Source organism: Lynx rufus, unplaced genomic scaffold (genome assembly GCF_022079265.1).
Source record: "Lynx rufus isolate CCGP_SWC_20201006 ecotype Redwood Valley unplaced genomic scaffold, mLynRuf1.p SCAF_13, whole genome shotgun sequence".
Taxonomy (NCBI): domain Eukaryota; kingdom Metazoa; phylum Chordata; class Mammalia; order Carnivora; family Felidae; genus Lynx; species Lynx rufus.
Genome location: NW_025814827.1, coordinates 19,913,078 through 19,926,829, shown reverse-complemented (window position 1 = coordinate 19,926,829; position 13,752 = coordinate 19,913,078).

The window sequence follows — 13,752 nt, the reverse complement described above, 5'->3', positions numbered from 1 at the left end:
AATACTGACTCAGAAACAAGTTTCTCAACTGTACTAATAGTAAAAGAATTTCAAATTAAAGCAACAACAAAGTGCTGTTTTCAATTGATCATAGCGACAAAGATTAAAAATACCAGTATTTCCCAAGATGGGCAAAATTAGTGGGATAGTACTTTAGCACTTTCTGGAAAGGAATCTGGTAATATGTATTAATGTTTTAAATGTGCATAGTCCACATTTAGGAATTTATCCTAAAGGACAAAAAGGCAAAGATGTATATAAAATAATCTTAATTGCAGCACTGCATAGAGTAGAAAAAATTCAAAATGTCCTATGTGTCCATCCATAGAGGAGGGTTAATATATTATGTGTATAATACTATGCAGATTAGTTTTTATTTTGTTTTTATTGAAGTATAGTTGACACACAATGGTACATCAATTTCAGGTATACAACACAGCAATTTGAATCTATGAATTATTTTGTGCAAGTCTACATATTATGCTGTATTCTCCATGAATGTAGCTACCATTTGTCACCATATAACACTATTAGAATTATAATACCATTGACAGTGTTCCTATGCTGTACCTTTTATCCTTGTGATTTATTCATTTCATAACTGAAAACCTGTATTTCCTGCTCCCCTTCACCCATTTTGCCCATCCCCAGCCCCCTGCTCTCCTTTGGCAAGTTTGTTCTTTGTATTTATGGGCCCATTTCTCCTCTTCATTTGTTTTTATGTGTCTTTGTTTTGTTTTGTTTTTGAGAGAGATGGAGGGAGAGAGCAGGGCAGGGGCAGAGGGACACAAAGAGAGAGAATCTTAAGCAGGCTCCATGCCGTGCATAGATACTTGGGGCTCAATCTCATGGCTGTGAGATCATGGCCTGAGCCAAAATCAAGAGTCAGATGCTTAACCAGCTGAGCCACCCAGGCACCCCTATTTCTGTTTTTTTTTTAAAAAGCTTATTTATTTATTTTGAGAAAGAAAGAGAGAGGCAGGGGCAGAAAGAGAGGGAGAGAGAGAATCCTAAGCTGTCTCCATGCTGTCAGTGCAGAGCCTGATGTGTGGCTCAAACTCATAAACTGTGAGATCATGCCCTGAGCCAAAGTGACTTAACTGACGGAGCTAGTAAGGCACCCTTCCCTGTCTCTGTTTTTAATAATATTGACCAGGGATTGTCAACCCTGGCTGCACATTTGAATCACTAGAAGTACGTTTTAAAAAATCATGATTTGAGGACCCACCTTCAGAGATTCTGATTATTTGGTCTAGAGCGTGGCCCATTATTTATATTTTTAAAAAGTGTTCCAGGTAATTCTAATTTCAAAGTCAGGTTTTAGAGTCACTTAACCCTTACAACCACTTAAGGCTTTTGTATAAATCCTAAAAGGCAAGATGGCCATGATACATTGCAGGGGAAAAAATTAGTTTCCTCATGTGTAGATTATGATTAAACTTATTAACAAATTATATATTCATTGAAATTCAAACATTTACACACAGAGTTATCACTGAGGAGCAGAGTACACATCTGTAGCATTTTTTCAACCATAGTTATCTATTTCTTTTAAAATAAAACTATCCCCATTTTGTTTTTGTTTGTTTTCCAGCTTTTTGAGATATTGTTGCCATATAACATATGTAAATTTAAGATGTATCGTATGATGATTTGATACATGTATATATTACAAAATTATTACTGCCATAAGGTTAGTTAACACCTCCATCCCTTCACATAATTATCATTTTGTATGTATGTGTATGGAGATGTCACTTAAGGTCTTCCAAATATATAATAGAATGTTGTTAATTATATTCACTGTCATGTACATTAGGTCCCCAGAACTTATTCATCTTATAGCTGATAGTTTGTACCCTTTGACCAACATCACATTTTGCCCACCCCTCACCACCATCCCACCCCCTGCCAACCACCATTCTATTCTCTATTTCTATGAGTTTGGATTTTCAGATTCTGCATATAAATGAGAACATACAGTACTTGTCTTTCTCTAACTTATTTCACTTAACCTGATACCCTCAAGGTTTTTCTATGCCATAACAAAAGGCAGGATTTCCTTCTTTTTTTGTGGTTGAATCTCTATCTATCTATCTATCTATCTACCTATCATGCTCACATTTTCTTTATCCATTCATCCATTGATGGACACAGGTTGTTTCCATGGCTGGCTATTGTAAATAGTGCTGCAATGAACATAGGGATGCACATATCTCTTAAGACAGTGTTTTCATTTCCTTTGGATATACACCCAGGAATGGGATTGTTGCATCATATGGTAGCTGTATTTTTTATTTTTTTGAGGAAACCCCATACTGTTTCCCATAGTGGCTGTACCAATCTACATTCCCACCGAGAGTGCACAAGGGTCCCCCTTTTCTCCACAGCTTCACAAACACTTGTGTCTTGTCTTTTTGAGAATAGACATTCTAACAGGTGTCAGGTTATACTTCATTGTGGTTCTGATTTGCATTTCCCTGATGTACTTGGTATAGTGATGCTGAGCATCTTTGCACATACTTTTTGACCATTTATATATTTTCTTTCAGAAAATGTTCTACTTAAGTCCCTTGGCCATTTTTAGAAATTGGATTATTTGGGTTTTTTCCTATTGATTGTAGAAGCTCATTATATATTTTGGATATTAACACCTTATCAGATAGATGGTTTGAAAATATTTTCTACCACTCTGTAGGTTGCCCTTTTATTTTGCTGATTGTTCATTTTTCTGTGTAGGTTTTTAGTTTGATAGTTTCACTTGTTTGTTTTTGCTTTTGTTGTCTGTGCTTTTGGTGTCATAGCCAAAAAGCCTTTGCCAAAAGCAATGTCAAGGAGTTTTTCCCCTAGTTTTCCTTCTAGGAATTTGACGATTTCAGGTCTTACATAAATCTTAAATCCATTTTGGATTATTTTTGTGAGTCCTATAAGATAGGGATACAACATCATTCTTCCACATGAGGTTATCCAGTTTTCCTGGAACCATTTACTGAGGAGACTATCCTTTTGCCATTGAGTCCTCTTGGCTCCCTTGTCAACTATTAACTGACCAAAATATCTCCATTTTTGAAAGAAAAAAAGGCAGTGCAGGTTGAAAATACAGAGAAAAAAAATGAAAAACTGGCTCTGGGATGGCTCCCGTATGTGAAGAGAAACTCCCACTCAAATCCAGCATTCCTGGCTGACAACAGCAAAGTATGTATTTAGAGGAAATATAGTCATCTAAGCTCAAGTCAAAGAGACTGGGTTGGCTGACTAACTCATTATGGAACCGTTCTCCATGAATTTATGTTCTGGAGCAAGAGATAATGAAGTGGGGCATACAAATTCATAGAGGATACATCATCTTCTATTTTAGAAACTGCATGTTCAGGCAAGCATTTCTAATCTAAATTCAACATTAAAAATGTTTGAACACTTGAGGTTGCCGAGTTAAACTTTGCTATAGCTCACATGTAGAACTTAAATATGAAGGTGGCATGGAATTTACTGAAAATCATAATTCAAGTTTTACCACACAGTAGAGTTCTTTTTAAAAATTGCAATTCAAGGGCACCTGGCTGCTCAGTCAATAGAGCATGCAAATCTTGATCTCTGGGATTGTGAGTTAGAGCCCCATGTTGGGCATACAGCTTGTTTTAAAAAAACTACAACTCAATGAATCTGCATACATGTATGTGTGGTGTGTGTGTGAGTGTGTGTTTTATATACCATTGATATAAAGTCTTATTCTTTCTTTCCTTCCTTCCTCTTCTTCTTCTTTTTTTTTTTTTTTTTTTTTGACTCATTTATCAGCTAATTTACACAGGGCTAGTCTGCCAAAGAGCTGATTTCTTTTTCAACGTTTTTATTTTTTTTTTATTTTTGGGACAGAGAGAGACAGAGCATGAATGGGGGAGGGGCAGACAGAGAGGGAGACACAGAATCGGAAACAGGCTCCAGGCTCCGAGCCATCAGCCCAGAGCCCCACGCGGGGCTCGAACTCACGGACCGCGAGATCGTGACCTGGCTGAAGTCGGACGCTTAACCGACTGCGCCACCCAGGCGCCCCAAAGAGCTGATTTCTACGTAGAGCATAAACTATACTATTTGTGCATTAAAAAAAAAAAAACTATTTAAACTCCCAGATGATTCATTATTTTCTTTGTTAGTTGTTTCTATCATATACAATCTTCTAGAATGATAAAAAGATTGAGGCTGTATTCACAATTAGCTTCAGCTGTCAGGAATGATGAAACATCTTCCTCCTCCCCAGGAAGGGGGGTGAGCCAAACACCCCATGGAGTGAACGACCATGCTAGTGGTTCCCCTCATTTAGATGCTATGGTGCCTCTTAGCTCAGAAGAGGAAAACTGGGTTCTGGAATGGAGAATGGGATACATTTTTTGGCTTCTTTGAGGTCAGTTTTCCAGCAAGAGTTATTTTGCTTGAAGTTTTGTTTCCAAAACATGCAGACATCAATTCTCAAATATGAATCCTAAACACAAAAGTCATAAATTATGAGGGATTTGTGAGGCAATCATCCTTCATAACCATCTGTCTTTCTTTCCCTCTACTAGCATGGATAATTTGGAGTTAACTGTAGAGTTGAACTGAGAGAGTAAATCCCACATGATTTTCAGGTTAGAGGTGAGAAAATGGGAGAACAGGCAGTTCCTGTAGCTCGATGAAACATTTTATTCCATTTGCAGAAGTAAGTGCAGCTCACATGCGTGACTCACATTAGAATAGTGGACTAATGTACAAAAAGCATCACGTGCTGGCAAAGTATGAGATGACAGGCAGTTATCTCTTTGGGCTGATGCAATCCTGGAATTTCCTGAATTGAAATACAATTTAGAACCAGAGGGAGAGGCCCTGGCTGTTTGGCTTTTAGCTAATTTTGACTTTTTTTTTTTCTTTTTTAAGCATTTGTCTGTTTCCTTATGTGTGAAGTGATAATTGCTAACATTTACACTACGTCAGACACTCATTTAAACGTTTTACTCTTTTAACCTTTACAACACCACTGTGAGGTTGGCTTCCCATTTTACAGATTAGGCAACTGAGATTAAAAAATCCTGTGTGACTTTGGGAAGGAGGCGGCCAACATGGCTGAGAAGTAGGGGGAATCCATATGTCCCGCATCTCTCAACGAAGTGTAGAAGCCAAAGGACTTTGAACACCAGAGCCTGGGAGGAAAAGAGACTGAATCTACTCGGAAGAAAATGGGAAAGCTGGAAAAAAGATAGGTGGGTAACTGCGAACTGGGGAAGATAAAAAAAGACCGCATGGGCACGGAGGGGAGGGACCCCCTTTTGCGGAGAGACAAAGGGAAGAGAAAGAGTGTCTAGGGAAGTGCAGGACCGTATCTGGACAGGAGAAAGACCTCGGACTGAGGCTGACAGGGATCCGATCTCAAACTGCGGGGCTTTCTTCGGACTGGGGCCAGCTCCCTGTTCGCACAACTGGGGAGGAGGGAAGCCAGCCCGGGTGCGGTGGTAGGTCAGGGGCTCAGTCTGCAGCTGGAGAAATTGGTTCCCTCCCTGGAGGGCTGCACGATAGCACAGAACCTGGCTGCGTCCACCGCCCGCCTCCCCCTCCGCGCAGTGGCTGGGCCGAGGGCTCAGTCTGCAGGAGGATAAGGCCGCCGTTTCCCTGGAGTGCTGTGGAAAAAGACAAAGCCTGCCTGCGTCCACCGTCCACCACCCAGGGGGCTCGCGGGGAGAGCAGAAGAGTGGCTCAGTCCACAGCAGGAGAAAGCGGTCCTCCATGAAGTGCGGTGGCACAAAGCCCGCCGGGACCACATATCACGGCACTGAGAGGTGTTTCCCCAGTGCCAGAGCGCACAGAGTGGGACTTTGAATCCTAGCCAAGCGCAGGGTCAGGGGAGTTTGCAGAGAGAGCAGGACCGCCCCATCTGCGCCCGGGGCACAGTGAGGACGACTCAAACTGAGTCCACCGGGTCTGGCTCCTTGGAGAAGAGACTGGGGGATCACCATTCCGCACCCTCACCACCACCACCACCAAGGCGGGGCCTCAGAGATCACTCCCAGGTCCATAGTGGAGGTGGGTTCAGATTAGGCCAAACCACGCGCCCCCCCCACCCCCCCCTTGCAGTGGGTAACTGCATATCCACCAAAGCGGCACAGACTCTGTGACAGCTCCTCCTGACAAGCAGCATTGCCTGGATTAACTCTAGGTCAGTTCTGGATATATAGACATATTCTCCTCCCCCTCCCCTCCCCCCCCCCCCCATTTCTCCTCCTTATCTCTTCCCTCCCCTAGGCTGGTTACTCTGGTCTGTCTAAACAGGCATATTTAATCCATTGTCTTGATACATGTTCCACACTTCTTTACACTCCTTTCTCTCTCTCTGGAATAATCAAACCATATGGTTACTCTCTCTGGATAATTTTAACTATGTTTCGTTTTCCCTGCCTCCTTCTTTATTTTCCTGTCTCTTTATTTTCCTTTTAGTCTCTCTGCCTAATCAATGTTTATTCCCGCCACCACCCACCCCCCCACCAGCTCCTGTCACTTATCTCTTTATATGTGCTCTTCCATCAGCACCACCTCCACCCTCTTCTTTTGGTGAGATCTTTGATGATCTTCTTTGAGAGATAAAAGTCTTCCCAAACAAACAAAAACTGAAGGAATTCATCAACACTAAACCAGCCCTACAAGAGATCCTAAGGGGGATTCTGTGAGTGAAATGTTGCAGAGACCACAAAGTACCAGAGACATCACTACAAGCATGAAACCTACAGACATCACAATGACTCTAAACCCACATCTTTCAATAATAACACTGAAGGTAAATGGACTAAATGCTTCAACCAAAAGACATAGGGTATCAAAATGGATAAAAAAAACAAGACCCATCTATTTGCTGTCTACAAGAGACTCCTTTTAGACCTGAAGACACCTTCAGATTGAAAGTGAGGGGATGGAGAACTATCTACCATGCTACTGGAAGTCAAAAGAAAGCTGGAGTAGCCATACTTATATCAGACAAACTAGACTTTAAATTAAAGGTTGTAACAAGAGATGAAGAAGGGCACTGTATAATAATTACAGGGTCTATCCATCAGGAAGAGCTAACAATTATAAATGTCTATGCCCCAAATTCAGAGACACCCAAATATATAAAACAATTAATCACAAACATAAGCAACCTTATTGATAAGAATGTGGTAATTGCAGGAGACTTTAATACTCCACTTACAGTAATGGATAGATCATCTAGACACAGGATCAATAAAGAAACAAGGGCCCTGAATGATACATTGGATCAGATGGACTTGACAGATATATTTAGAACTCTGCATCCCAAAGCAACAGAATATACCTTCTTCTTGAGTGCACATGGAACATTCTCCAAGATAGATCACATACTGGGTCACAAAACAGCCCTTCATAAGTATAAAAGAATTGAGGTCATACCATGCATAACTTCAGACCACAATGCTATGAAGCTTGAAATCAACCACAGGAAAAAGTCTGGAAAACCTCCAAAAGCATGGAGGTTAAAGAACATCCTACTAAAAATGAATGGGTCAACCAGGCAATTAGAGAAGAAATTAAAAAATATATGGAAACAAATGAAAATGAAAATACAACAATCCAAATGCTTTGGGATGCAGCAAAGGCAGTCCTGAGAGGAAAATACATTGCAATCCAGGCCTATCTCAAGAAACAAGAAAAATCCTAAATACAAAATCTAACAGCACACTTAAAGGAAATAGAAGCAGAACAGCAAAGACACCACAAAACCATCAGAAGAAGAGAAATAATAAAGATCAGAGCAGAAATAAACAATATAGAATCTAAAAAAACAATAGAGCAGATCAATGAAACCAAGAGTTGGTTTTTTGAAAAAATAAACAAAATTGATAAACCTCTAGCCAGGCTTCTCAAAAAGAAAAGGGAGAGGACCCAAACAGATAAAACCATGAATGGAAATGGAATTATTACAACCAATCCCTCAGAAATATAAGCAATTATCAGGGAATACTATGAAAAATTATATGCCAACAAACTGGACAACCTGGAAGAAATGGACAAATTCCTAAGCATGCAATACTTCCAAAACTCAAACAGGAAGAAATAGAAAATGTTCTTCCTAACCAGACCCATAACCAGTGAAGAAATTGAATTAGTTATCAAAAATCTCCCAACAAATAAGAGTCCAGGACCAGACGGCTTCCCCTGGGGAACTCTACCAGACATTTAAAGCAGAGATAATGGGGCGCCTGGGTGGCTCAGTCGGTTGAGCGTCCGACTTCGGCTCAGGTCACGATCTCGCGGTCAGTGAGTTCGAGCCCCGCGTCGGGCTCTGGGCTGATGGCTCAGAGCCCGGAGCCTGCTTCCGATTCTGTGTCTCCCTCTCTCTCTGCCCCTCCCCTGTTCATGCTCTGTCTCTCTCTGTCTCAAAAATAAACGTTAAAAAAAAAAAACAAAAAAAATAAAGCAGAGATAATACCTATCCTTCTCAAGCTGTTCCAAAAAATAGAAAGGGAAGGAAAACTTCCAGACTCATTCTATGAAACCAGCATTACTTTGATTCCCAAGCCAGACAGAGACCCAGCAAAAAAAAGAGAACTACAGGCCAATATCCCTGATGAATATGGATGCAAAAATTCTCAACAAGATACTAGCAAATTGAATTCAATAGCATATAAAAAGAATTATTCACCATGATCAAGTGGGATTCATCCCTGGGCTGCAGGGCTGGTTCAACATTCGCAAATCAATCAATGTGATACATCACATTAATAAGAGAAAAGATAAGAACCATATGATCCTGTCAATCAATGCAGAAAAAGCATTTGACAAAATTCAGCCTCCTTTCTTGATAAAAACCTTCGAGAAAGTGGGGATAGAAGAAACATACTTAAACATCATAAAAGCCATTTATGAAAAGCCCACAGCTACTATCATCCTCAATGGGGAAAAACTGAGAGTTTTCCTCCTGAGATCAAGAACACAACAGGGATGTCCACTCTCACTGCTGTTGTTTAACATAGTGTTGGAAATTCTAGCATCGTCAATCAGACAACAAAAGGAAATCAAAGGCATCAAAATTGGCAAAGATGAAGTCAAGCTTTCACTTTTTGCAGATGACTGATACTATACATGGAAAACCAAACAGACTTTACCAAAAATCTGCTAGAACTGATACATGAATTCTGCAAAGTCGCAGGATACAAAATCAATGTACAGAAATCAGTTGCATTCTTATACACTAATAATGAAGCAACAGAAAGACAAATAAAGAAACTGATCCCATTCACAATTGCACCAAGAATCATAAAATACCTAGGAATAAATCTAACCAAAGATGTAAGAGATCTGTATGCTGAAAACTATAGAAGGCTTATGAAGGAAATTGAAGATGATACAAAGAAATGGAAAAACCATTCCATGCTCATGGATTGGAAGAATAAATATTGTTAAAATGTCAATACTACCCAAAGCTATCTACACATTCAATGCAATCCCAATCAAAATTGCACCAGCATTCTTCTCGAAACTAGAACAAGCAATCTGAAAATTTGTATGGAACCACAAAAGACGCTGAATAGCCAAAGTAATATTGAAGAAGACGACCAAAACAGGAGGCATCACAATCCCAGACTTTAGCCTCTACTACAAAGCTGTAATCATCAAGACAGCATGGTACTGGCACAGAAACAGACACATAGACCAATGGAATAGAATAGAGACTCCAGAATTGAACCCACAAAAGTATGGCCAACTAATCTTTGACAAAGCAGGAAAGAATATCCAATGGAAAAAAAGGCAGTCTGTTTAACAAATGGTGCTGGGAGAACTGGACAGCAACATGCAGAAGAATGAAACTAGACCACTTTCTTACACCATTCACAAAAATAAACTCAAAAATGGATGAAGGACCTGAATGTGAGACAGGAAACCAACCAAACCCTAGAGGAGAAAGCAGGAAAAAACCTCTCTGACTTCAGCCGCAGCAATTTCTTACTTGATACATCTCCAAAGGCAAGAGAATTAAAAGCAAAAATGAACTATTGGGACCTCATGAAGATAAAAAGCTTCTGCACTGCAAAGGAAACAATCAACAAAACTAAAAGGTAACCAACGGAATGGGAAAAGATATTTGCAAATGACTTGTCAGACAAAGGGCTAATATCCAAAATCTATAAAGAACTCATCAAATTCCACCCCCAAAAAACAAATAATCCAGTGAAGAAATGGGCAGAAGACATGAATAGACACTTTTCTAAAGAAGGCATCCAGATGGCCAACAGGCACGTGAAGAGATGCTCAACGTCACTCCTCATCAGGGAAATACACATCAAAACCACACTGAGATACCACCTCACGCCAGTCAGAGTGGCTAAAATGAACAAATCAGGAGACTATAGATGCTGGAGAGGATGTGGAGAAACGGGAACCCTCTTGCACTGTTGGTGGGAATGCAAACTGGGGCAGCCACTTTGGAAAACAGTGTGGAGGTTCCTCAAACAATTAAAACTAGATCTACCCTATGACCCAGCAATAGCACTGCTAGGAATTTACCCAAGGGATACAGGAGTGCTGAAGCATAGGGGCACTTGTACCCCAATATATATAGCAGCACTTTTAACAATAGCCAAATTATGGAAAGAGCTTAAATCTCCATCAACTGACAAAAGGATAAAGAAGATGTGGTTTATATATACAATGGAATACTACTTGGCAATGAGAAAGAATGAAATCTGGCCATTTGTAGCAATGTGGATGGAACTGGAAAGTATCATGCTAAGTGAAATAAGTCAGGCAGAGAAAGACAGATAACATATATTTTCACTCATATATGGTTCCTGAGAAACTTAACAGAAGACCAGGGGGGAGGAGAAAGAGGGGGAAGTTACAGAGAGGGAAGGAGGCAAACCATAAAAGACTCTTAAATACTGAGAATAAACTGAGGGTTGATGGGGGGGGAAGTGGGTGATGGGCATTGAGGAGGGCACCTGTTGGGATGAGCACTAGGTGTTGTATATAAACCAATTTGACAATAAATTTCATATTAAAAAAAAAACAAAACAAAAATCCTGTGTAATTGCTTTAGGTCACACAAAAGAAAATGTAGGACTCTTCTTTTCAAGACCTTTGTTTGAGCATTTTTTCCTTCCGTGCTTGAGTTGTGTGTAAATCTTCCAGGAAGCCCCATTCTTGGAAAAACCATGCCCACTATGAGCTGTGATAAACATTATATTGTCACCTCAGTAAACTCACTGCTGTGGTTATCCATTTTTCACCTTGAAATCGGAGCTTTATTTTAACTATATTAGAATGTTATTCTTCCAATAAATGATTGTGTCAGATTGCCTTTACCACTCTAAGACTATCTTTAGTGTTTTATCAGAAAAGGCCCACTCACCATCTAAGATATCCCCCAGCGTTTTTAGGATTTAAAGAGTAGGATTTACTTATTATTTGGGGTTTGAAGATTATCTTCAAATAAAAGGAAATGATCAAGTCTTAGTAATCTTTTATAGCTCATTATTTTGTTCTGCATTAAATATTTATATAAATGAGAGGTCAGAGAAAAACCCACAAGGAATATATTGGTTTGATGATTAACTTCAGGCTCTGAAAAATTAAAAATCCATATGTCCTGAACTTATCTTCATATAAGAATGGAAGAAACTTATCTTCATGTAGGAATGGGAATAAACATGTAACAATCCTGGAGGCCATATTAATGATAGATTCCATTTGACTTTGGGTATTTTGGTGTAAAAGTTCCACCTGGTAGCTACATCAATCTAAACTACCTGTGCCTACTGGCAATTCACTAGGAAGGAAAAGAGCACAGAGCAAGTATAGATTGGTTGGTCATACTTCCTACCTGGATCCCTGGTGTCCAGGACAGGCATCTCTAAACCTTCCTAGCTAAGGATAGAATTAGATCATCAGAGTTAATCCTGGCCTGAAACTCTTCTTTACTACCTCAATTTTCTCCTAACACAGAGTTCAGCCGTTGCTCTCACATGTTCCTGGGGTTACTATAATGTTTCAAAGGTTAAAGTCAAGGTTCCTTGACCTCACCCATAGGGCAAGCTCATTGTCCTGTTAGGGCTTTTGGCAAGTGCTTCTTCAAAGTTCCTTTCTTATCTATCAAGACTAACCTGTCTAAAAAATTACATGTCATACCTAGACAGAACTCCTCTATTAGAACTCTTATATTAGAATATAAATTCTGGTTAAATGCAAAGTATGATTTCTAATCACATTTATGCAAAGAAACGAACACAACTGATGCTTCATTTATTGCTTATTTGAAGACAAATTCGTATCTCTCCCCACCTGGTGACATGCTTAATGTAATCAGCAGGCTTAGAATTTTAAGATGAAGCAGTACCTATAGAGGGTGCTACTGATGGAAAGTGAACTGATTCTCTTTCCACCTCCACAAAACCCTGGGAAATGCTCAGAAATTAAAAGTACCAAGTACCTCAGAAGGCAGAGGGTAAGGTGTGTATGTGTGTATTTGTGTGAGTGTGTGTGTGTGTGTGTGTGTGTGTGTGTGAGGAACAAAAGCAGATGGATTGTTGAAAGTCTGTGTAAGTAACAGTTAGAATGCCAGGTTGCCATTCACACTTCAAGTAGTCAGGCCCTCCCCTCCCCAACATTTACAACACAAGGGACGCTTCGGAGAAATGGGATCACAGCTTCTGGACTTGAGGACATCAGGAATATAGCAAAGCGAGTATGAGATGGTATTTGAAACAAGGAAAAGTGATTTTCTACACACTTAAAGATAAAACCTCTTTCTCTTCCCCCTGCTGAGTTTCAGAATAACAATAACCAGTTTTATAAACACTGGCAGGAGATGGAAGGATGGACAGCCTCAGGAAAAAAATGTCTGTGTCAAAGAAAAAGGCGGCTGGCCATTTGATTGTCCTAGAGTGAAGACTACCAACCAACAAGCACTACTCATTCATATTGCTTGAAATACATATGAAAAAAATATATGTAAATATATATACATCATATGTGTGTGTGCATGTGTGTATCACAGTATTGCAGTCAATAATGTAAAATACTAACAATGGATTTAACCAGAGTTTCTGAAAACACTGTATTGGAAGGATAGATTGGGAGAGAGTAAGGGAGTGTAATTCTTTTTCTACCATAATAATGGATAATTTAGATAATCTCTATAATTGATGAATAAATAGCAAAGTTTGCATGTTATTTGGAAATATGAAAGTAAATGTTAGAAGAAGAATAAAAGAATTAAGAGTTACATCCAAGGAACAGAACAAGATGAAAGAGGGCAGAGGATTTTTGTTTTTCTTATATGCCTTTAATAATTATACCATATTTTAAAAACTATGGACTAATATTACTTTGAGGAAAGAGATATACTATGCAGTTAGTAATAAAGTAGACCATTTCCTTTCGGTGGATAATTTTGAGAGTGGAACTTTAATTTAACTAAATACACTATAGGTAAAATAACCCTGTTTCCTTTCAGAAGGTAATAGATTGCCTTTTTTAAGAATATTTCTCATACAGGAGCTAACTCTTTAATGAAAGATAAAGAGATTTTCTGGTAAGGGAATTCTGTGAAGACATTAGAACCCAAAGAAGGGAAGTAGAAGGCTATCTTTCAGTTGATGTATCTACTCTTTTTAAATTGCCTAGATATCTTTGCACTAAGTGGCTATTTATATAGCTAGAAATTTGGGGCACAGCTGGTTAAGTGTCCAACTCTTGATTTTGGCTCAGGTCATGATCTCA